Source organism: Hyaena hyaena, unplaced genomic scaffold (assembly GCF_003009895.1).
Source record: "Hyaena hyaena isolate Hyena2069 unplaced genomic scaffold, ASM300989v1 scaffold_2, whole genome shotgun sequence".
Taxonomy (NCBI): Eukaryota; Metazoa; Chordata; class Mammalia; order Carnivora; family Hyaenidae; genus Hyaena; species Hyaena hyaena.
In genome coordinates this window covers 8,010,251-8,017,888 of record NW_024080634.1, presented here as the reverse complement: position 1 = coordinate 8,017,888, position 7,638 = coordinate 8,010,251, and the positions used below count along the sequence as shown (strand labels likewise).

General features: G+C 47.0%; 1 long non-coding RNA gene across 1 annotated transcript; it reads right to left on the bottom strand.

Moving 5' to 3' along the window:
- Positions 1–2,759: 2,759 nt before the first annotated feature.
- Positions 2,760–4,391, bottom strand: LOC120229256. Its single transcript, XR_005527701.1, has 3 exons — positions 4,175–4,391; positions 3,936–4,091; positions 2,760–2,861 (listed from the first exon to the last, which is right to left on the bottom strand). It is a non-coding gene; the product is annotated as an uncharacterized LOC120229256 (long non-coding RNA).
- Positions 4,392–7,638: the final 3,247 nt, after the last annotated feature.

The window sequence follows — 7,638 nt, the reverse complement described above, 5'->3', positions numbered from 1 at the left end:
TGTTTAAGTAGGTTCCTTCTATCCCTACTTTCTCGAGGGTCTTTATTAAGAAGGGATGCTGTATTTTGTCAAATGCTTTTTCTGTGTCTATCAACAGGATCATATGGTTTTTATCTTTTCTTTTGTTGATGTGATGTGTCACACTGATTGATTTGCGAATATTGAACCAGCCCTGTAAACCAGGAGTGAATCCCACTTGGTCTTGGTGGATAATTCCTTTTATGTGCTGTTGGATTCGATTTGCAAGGATCTTCTTGAGGATTTTTGCATCTGTGTTCATCAAGGATATTGGCCTGTAGTTCTCTTTTTTTGAGGAGACAATATGAAAGATCACCTAGCGTGTGATTCATTTCTTTGAAATATCTAGACTAAGTGGATGCAAGTGGAGGATGGCCATGGGTTAGGGAGAGTGGCTGCTATGTGGGTGTGCGTCTTCAAGGGTGGGGTGTTTTAGATCTCCACAGATACAAGCACAACATTGTGAAAACATTGCATCCCACTGAACCGTTCACTTTAACATGGTTAATTTTGTCACGGGCACTTGCCTGAGTGATAAAAGGAAGGGGGAAAATGGGGTATTGTACTAAACCTGAGCATTTCCAACCTTCCTCTGGAAACTGAAGAATTTCAGTGGGGGTGGGGGGAGGCCTCAGGTGGCCTCGCAGGGTGGCGGAGTGTGTACGTGGCCTGGCCTCTTTTCTGCCACTCTCCGAGCTCTGCTGAGTATTTATTGCTCTGGGAGTCCGTGGAAATGTTCATGGGAAGCAGAGGCTGTTAATAATATATTTCTTTAAATGATGAAAAGTGAGGTCATCCCTCTAGTGTCTTTTCCAGACCAAATATTCATGTGGGGATTGGCCACATGTCATTTTGCAGTGTCACCTGGATTTCTTTGTGCTGTGATCGGTATGCTGAGCCTGCAGACCTTCTAAATGAAGGCTCTATAGCCTCGCTTGGCAGATGAAAATGGCAGGTGTCCCTGAATTGGTGTCTACAAACGAAGTTTGGCCATAGAATTTTCTAGGCATCCTGAAGCTCTCTCTCCAACGGGAAGTCTGCGGATGGGATGGCCGTGACAGCTCCTTATCGAATGGCCAGACGGGATTTCTTCCTCCAAGCATGTTAAAGACACTGACATGTCAGCATCGTGGGGAGCTTGTTGGAATTGGGGCTTGTCAGCCCCTCCCCCAACCTGGATGGGAATCTGCATTGCCTCATGGCCCTGAGGCGATTGTCAATATTGCCAGCCAGGATTGTTCAAAAGCTGAAGGTCGGCCACCTGTCTCCATTCCCAGGCAAAGCTCCCAGAGCCGCCATGTCCTCTCGATAAAAAAGAAGATGGAAATGACCATCCTGATAGAATCTAACCGGATTCAGCAAGAGATGCTGGACCTGACTCAGCCCCTGACTCACTTTATGGAAATCCATGTGTCTAAGTCTAACATCTGGGATTCTTAGGGTTCACTAGAATTTCTGCAAGTGGCCTTTGGGTCTAAGTTTCAATACTGATGAAAGTTTCCCATTTTGCCCCACACTTAGAGTTGAAATCCAACATTTGGACTCAAAGATACTTGGTTGGGTTTTTCTTAAACAAACATGATCCAGAAAATTGAAAAATATAGGCACACAAACTTACAAAATATAGCTATTTAACAAGTTGGTGTTTCTGAATAGTCTTTAAAGGGCCCTTTATGGCCGTGTGCAGATAACACTTAGCAGCAATGTCCCATAAACTGGGAAGGGTACATTGTGTAATAAGTCACCATCCCTGAGCGTTAAGAAAATGACTACTTCCGTGATAAATGTGCCCCCGTCCCTTTGTATGTAATTTGAGCAAATGATAAAAGTAGCAATTAAGGTTTAATAGGAAATATTTACAAAACTTTTTTTTTAAACCAGTGCCAATATATACAACGAACAGTCTGTATATCTATTACCTTCAAGATCGATCTAGTTTGCTTTTATGGTAAACATAAGGAAACTTGCTCTACTTCAAAGATTTTTTTTTTCCCTCCTAATGAAGTTTTTCATTAACCAAGGCTTTATTTTGGTTGACTCATTCTTGCTGTCACCCAGACCAGAAATGATAGTTTTCTCTCAACAAAACATCTCTAATATAAACAAAATCTAAACACTGGTGGGATAGCTCTGAGATTGTACTTGTGTGTTTCATGTTTTTTAAAAATATTTATTTATTTTTGAGAGAGAGAGACAGAGCACGAGCATGAGCAGAGGTGGTGGGTGCGGAGAGAGATGGAGACACAGAATCCGAAGCAGGCTCCAAGCTCCGAGCTGTCAGCACAGAGTCCAACACGGGGCTCAAACTCATGAACCGTGAGATCATGACCTGAACCATAGTTGGACGCTTAAGAGACTGAGCCACCCAGGCGCCCCTGTACTTGTGTGTTTAAAGAAAAAGAAAAAGAAAAAAATAAGGTAAAAAGGAATGTTTCTGAGATCCTAAGCATAATAAAAATCTTCTGAATTCCACTGCACTCTGGGACACAACTGGCTAATTAAAAACTGCTGCTATTATTTAGACTACAAATTAAAAGTTGCTTTTCAGTTGTCTCTAGGCTTTTGATTGTACTTTCTGGGTTTTCTTTGCTGTAACTTGAATTGTTCCTTATTCAGCAAATTTTCATAATAAATATAATACTATCCTGCAGCTTAAAAATAATTCCATGTGAAACTAAGGACAATGTTTTCCATTTGGAAGGTTTTCGAGGAATAACTACAATGAATACTAGGTTGTTAAGATCAAAGAACATTCTCACGTATCTGATTCCTGTTGCCCATGTTCTTTCAACCATAAACACCACCTCTTGGGCGTGTGCTCTAGTCCAGGCCTTGAGTCAAGTCTAGCAAAGGAGGTGAAAAACACAAAAGCCACTGAGAGCTTTGTAAACCTTACACTCTAGTTGCTCTCTTGGAAGCAAAGAACATTAAGTGAGTAATACATCCTGAGCTTGACCAGTGGTGTGGACCAAGCCTGTGCTGGGGGTTCTGAGCAAGCGCAGGCCGCTTATGTATGCAATAAGATGCTCCCAAGCCCGTCCTCCGCGCTCAAATCATGAGGCTCTTTTTTTTCCAGATGCCAAATATACCTCCAGATTCCATTTAGAAATAAGGTCTGTATTTGGTATGTTCTTCACTTTCATGCCGAGGAAATAAGTGCAAATCCTGGATCAGAGAGCATCTCACTCAATTAACAGAAATTAAATAGCATTAAGACCAATTAGGTCTGGAGATGCTGAGGTTTCACAGAGCTGACTAATACTATCTAGATCTAGACAGTAATACTGCCTAGATCAGGATTCCTGATATAGTGACAGAAAGCAAGTTCAGACTGGTATACGGAGAAGAATTAGAAAGAAAAGAAAAGAAAAAAGAGAAGAGAAGAGAAGAGTGGGGCTTCAGGCTCAGCGGGATCCAGGGTCTCAGATAATGTCACTAGATCTCTCTCTCTTCCACCTGCCAGCTCTACCTGCTTCGGCTTAACTTCCGCCTCAGCCAGATGTTCTTCCCGTAGGATGATCCCTAATGGCTCCTGTACCTATAGACAAAGTGATTTCTTACCCTAAGCGCTATTTCAATTTCCCCGAAGAACCCTGGGCCACCTCCAGCCTTTGGCTTTTGAGCGAGCACATCTCCAGTGGCATTTCCTTGTCTCATTCTGCCTCTCTCTCTCTCCCCACTGTCCGATCTCTTCATTTGAAATCAGGTACCCCTTCTTCAAAAGGCATCTGCTCTCCTTGCAGGTGGAGGAGGTCCAATCCTTGTGTCCCTTCCTGGGCCTTATAAACGTGGGTGCTTCAGCCGGGGGTGCGGAAGTACTGCGTACTGGGCTCAGGGCAGTGGTCTCATGGGGGAAGGGAGGGTGTGGTTTTGCTCGCAGGGGATATTGGCAATCTCTGGGTACATTTTTTGCTTACCACAACTGGGATGCTGTGACGCATCCCTCAGGGCACAGGACAGCCCCAGCACAGAGAGGTATCCGGGCACCAGTGCTGATGGGAGAGGGGTCTGCAAGGGCGTCGGCTGGGGTGAGGCACTGGTGACGTTGGCCCACAGGGCTAGTGTTGTGGCAGCTGTAGAAAAGAGACCCCCTTGCCTGAGCCCACTGTCGGCGTCCAGGGGGTCCCTGCAGAAAGCATCTGCATCTCAGACTCACCAGCACTTGGGGAAGAGCACCGGCCACTGGGAAGGGCGCGTTGCCTGGATATGCCGCCAGCTCTTACCCTCACCGGGACCTGCTCTCACGCCATTCTCCCCTTCTTATTGTGCTGCCTTGATGTATGCGGGGAGGTGCCCACACAGACTTTAAGTGGAGGGATTTTTGTTTTCCAGGAACACGACCCCTCGCCCACAGCATAATGTGTGAGGCAGAGTTTGCTGTTTCCCTGAAATATCTTTCTGACGAAGAATAGAATTTTAGCTGCGTACGTGATGCCTAGAAGAAAGACTACATTTCCCGGCCTACTTTGTGGCGAAGTGAAGACACGTGACTGGTTCTGGCCAATGAGACAGCAGACAGAGCCAGGACCCTTCCGGCTGACTGGGATGCGGAAGTGGCGCCATTGAGGACCGTGAGAGAACTCAGCCCTAGGGGTGGCCAAGTGCATGGACGGAAGGACGTGGGCCTTAGGGCCTGGTGGAGTGGACCTGGGTCACTGCCAGGCTTTACAAGTGAAGGAAGGTCCCGCTTTAAACCTCTGTTATTTGGCGTCTCTGACACCGACCTTATCCTACCTGATGGACTATGGAAATCCTTCACCTCCGGACTTTAACACCTCTTCTAGACTGATGTCCTTTGTTGTACGTGTGTTCCCACAGCCTGCTCGGCCTTTTGCTGCAGTCGGAAAGGAAAATCTTCTGGGTCACTCCAGAGAACACGGTTGACATTCACGGTGCCCGAGAATGCCCCAGAGATGCCGCCAGGGGTGTGCTGATGTCCAGACCCTGCCATGAAAAGGAAAAAAGCAAGACAGTGGCCACAGACCTGGCCACAGACCTGGCCCCAGGAGATGCGGGAGGTCTTCTGAGTGATTCAAGTTAGAGGAGCAGGACACCAACAAACGGGGGAGGGACAGTGTCTGGGAAGGTCCCACGACACCCCCTTCCTAGCAGGGTCGAGCACATAGTGAACTGGGTCGCTTGTTGACCCTGGGGCTGGTCCAGATGCGCCTGAGCCTCCATCGCATTCCTGGCGGGCTGGTGTCCTGCTCTCCTCCTCCCAGCAGGCCGCCCAGCTGGGACAGAGAAGCATGGGGCCAAGGTGGGGCGTCTGTCCCCACTCTTCAGTCTCTTTCTGAAAGGCCTGGGAGAAGAAGAGAAAGGAGGTGGAGGGATTTCATTTTCAACTCAAAGAGGCCTTGAGCTCTCCCTGAGTCCTGACACTCTCCCCACCCACAGCCCTCTCCGCCACCCTCTTCCCCTTCTGTCCAGCTGGACATGGCCCAAGCCTGCCATCTGAGCCCCTCCGTGCCAGGTGTTGCCTTTCCCTGGTGATCCGGGCACCCTGCTCATAGCCCCTGCCGCAGCTCAGCCCCCTTCAGCTCTCCTTCTGAGAAATCACCCCCTCCATGCCCCCAGGACAGGATGAACTGCGACTCAAACTCACGATTTCCTTATTTATTTATTTATTTATTTATTTATTTATTTATTTATTTATTTTTAATGTTTTATTTATTTTTAGGAGAGAGAGAGACAGTGTGAGCAGGGGAGGGTCAGAGAGAGAGGGAGTCACAGACTGAAACAGGCTCCAGGCTCTGAACTGGCAGTCAGCACAGAGCCCGATGCGGGACTCGAACCCACGATCCGTGAGATCATGACCTAAGTGAAAGTCGGACACTTAACCGACTAAGCCACCCAGGTGCCCCACGATTTCCTTTTTTAAACATATTTTTATTGTTTTTAAATTTATTTACTCTGAGAGAGAGAGTGAGAGAGCATGCATAAGCAGGGGAGAGGCAGAGAGAGAGAGAGAGAGAGAGAGAGAGAGAGAATGGGGCTTCCAAGTAGGCCCTGTGCTGTCAATGCAGAGCCTGACATAGGACTCGATCCCACTAACTGTGAGATCATGGCCTGAGCCTAAACCAAGAGTCGGATGCTCAACCAACTGGGCCACCCAGGCATCCCTCAGACCCAGGATTTAAAAAAAAATATTTTTTAAAATGTTTATTTATTTTTGAGAGAAAGAAAGACAGAGTGAGAGCTGGGAGGGCCAGAGAGAGAGGAAGACATGGAATCAGAAGCAGGCTCCAGGCTGCTGGAGCTGAGCTGTCAGCACAGAGCCTGACGTGGGGCTTGAACTCATGAACTGCAAGATCATGACCTGAGACAAAGTCGGATGTTTACCCACCGACTGAGCCACCCAGGTGCCCCCAACACACCCAGGATTTCTAATTCCCAAGATGTTCCTCTCTGTCTTACTCCCTCCCTTGCTTTTTTCCTGTTTCTCCCCCACTGTCTCTCTTTCTCTCTCTCTCTCTCTCTCTCTCTCTCTCTGTCTCCATGTACCACAGTTCCTTTGGCCATAAGATATTTGGGTAATATAGAAATACAGAAAGTTTTGACCAATAGCGAATATGGTCAAAACTGAAGATGCTTAATTAGTTAATTATTTTTTTAGTGGAGAAGAAAGTCTAGTGTTCCTTTTTTTTTTTTTTTTGAAATGACACTATAATAAAATGCTATGATTAAGAGCTGAATCACAGCTGTTTAAAATAAGTTTCTTTAGCAGAGCCAATTAGTGATGCTAAAATTACCTGCTGTGTTCTCCCTGAGTGACCAAGGGGTTTGGAAGCACAAGGTCCCTGAGCAGGAGAATGAGACATCCACAGTAAAATGTTTTTTAAGCGGAAAAATCCAGGGGCCCCTGGGTGGCTCAGGTGGTTGAGCGTCCAACTTGTGATGTATGCTCAGGTCATGATCTCACAGTTTTGTGAGTTCGAGCCCTTCGCTGGGCTCTCTGCCTTGACAGTGCAGAGCCTGCTTGAGATATTCTCTCTCCCACTCGCGCTGTCTCTGTCTCTCTCAAAGAAATAAACAAAACTTAAAAAAAAATAAGAGGAAAAATCCATTCTCAAAAAGTGCACAGCCAACGAGTGGGAAAGGAGTATCATCCTGAATGGCAAAAATGCTTCTCCGAGCTGTGGGGGCGAATGGGAGCCTCAGGAGGTTATATCGAGGGAGGGGCTCCGCATCGCGTCTGCAGCGCTGGGGGGGCAGTGGGGGCTGCTGGGGTACATAAGCAAAGGGGGGCTCTGCCCAGCTGAGAGACGCATTACCTCGCTCTCTAGAAATGGCTATTACCCACTTAATCCCTGGCACACGGTGCTGATAATGTACCAATTAATGACTAATTAGGAAGATTTTTTCCAGAACATTAGGTTTGGGAAGAAAGACTTATTTGAGAGCCATGGCTTGAATCTCTTCTCTTTATTCCTGTGGTTTTCAGCTCAGCAGGCTGCTGGCAATTCTAGCTCTGTTTATGGGGACTCCGTGGCTCTTCCATTCACTTCCTTTGTTAAAGCGGCTCGAGTAAATCAGGCTGCCCTGACCCTGGTCATCCTGGAGCCCAGGGAACAGAATGTGAGCCCTGGGCTCCCACTGTGAGTTGGATTTATATTTGAT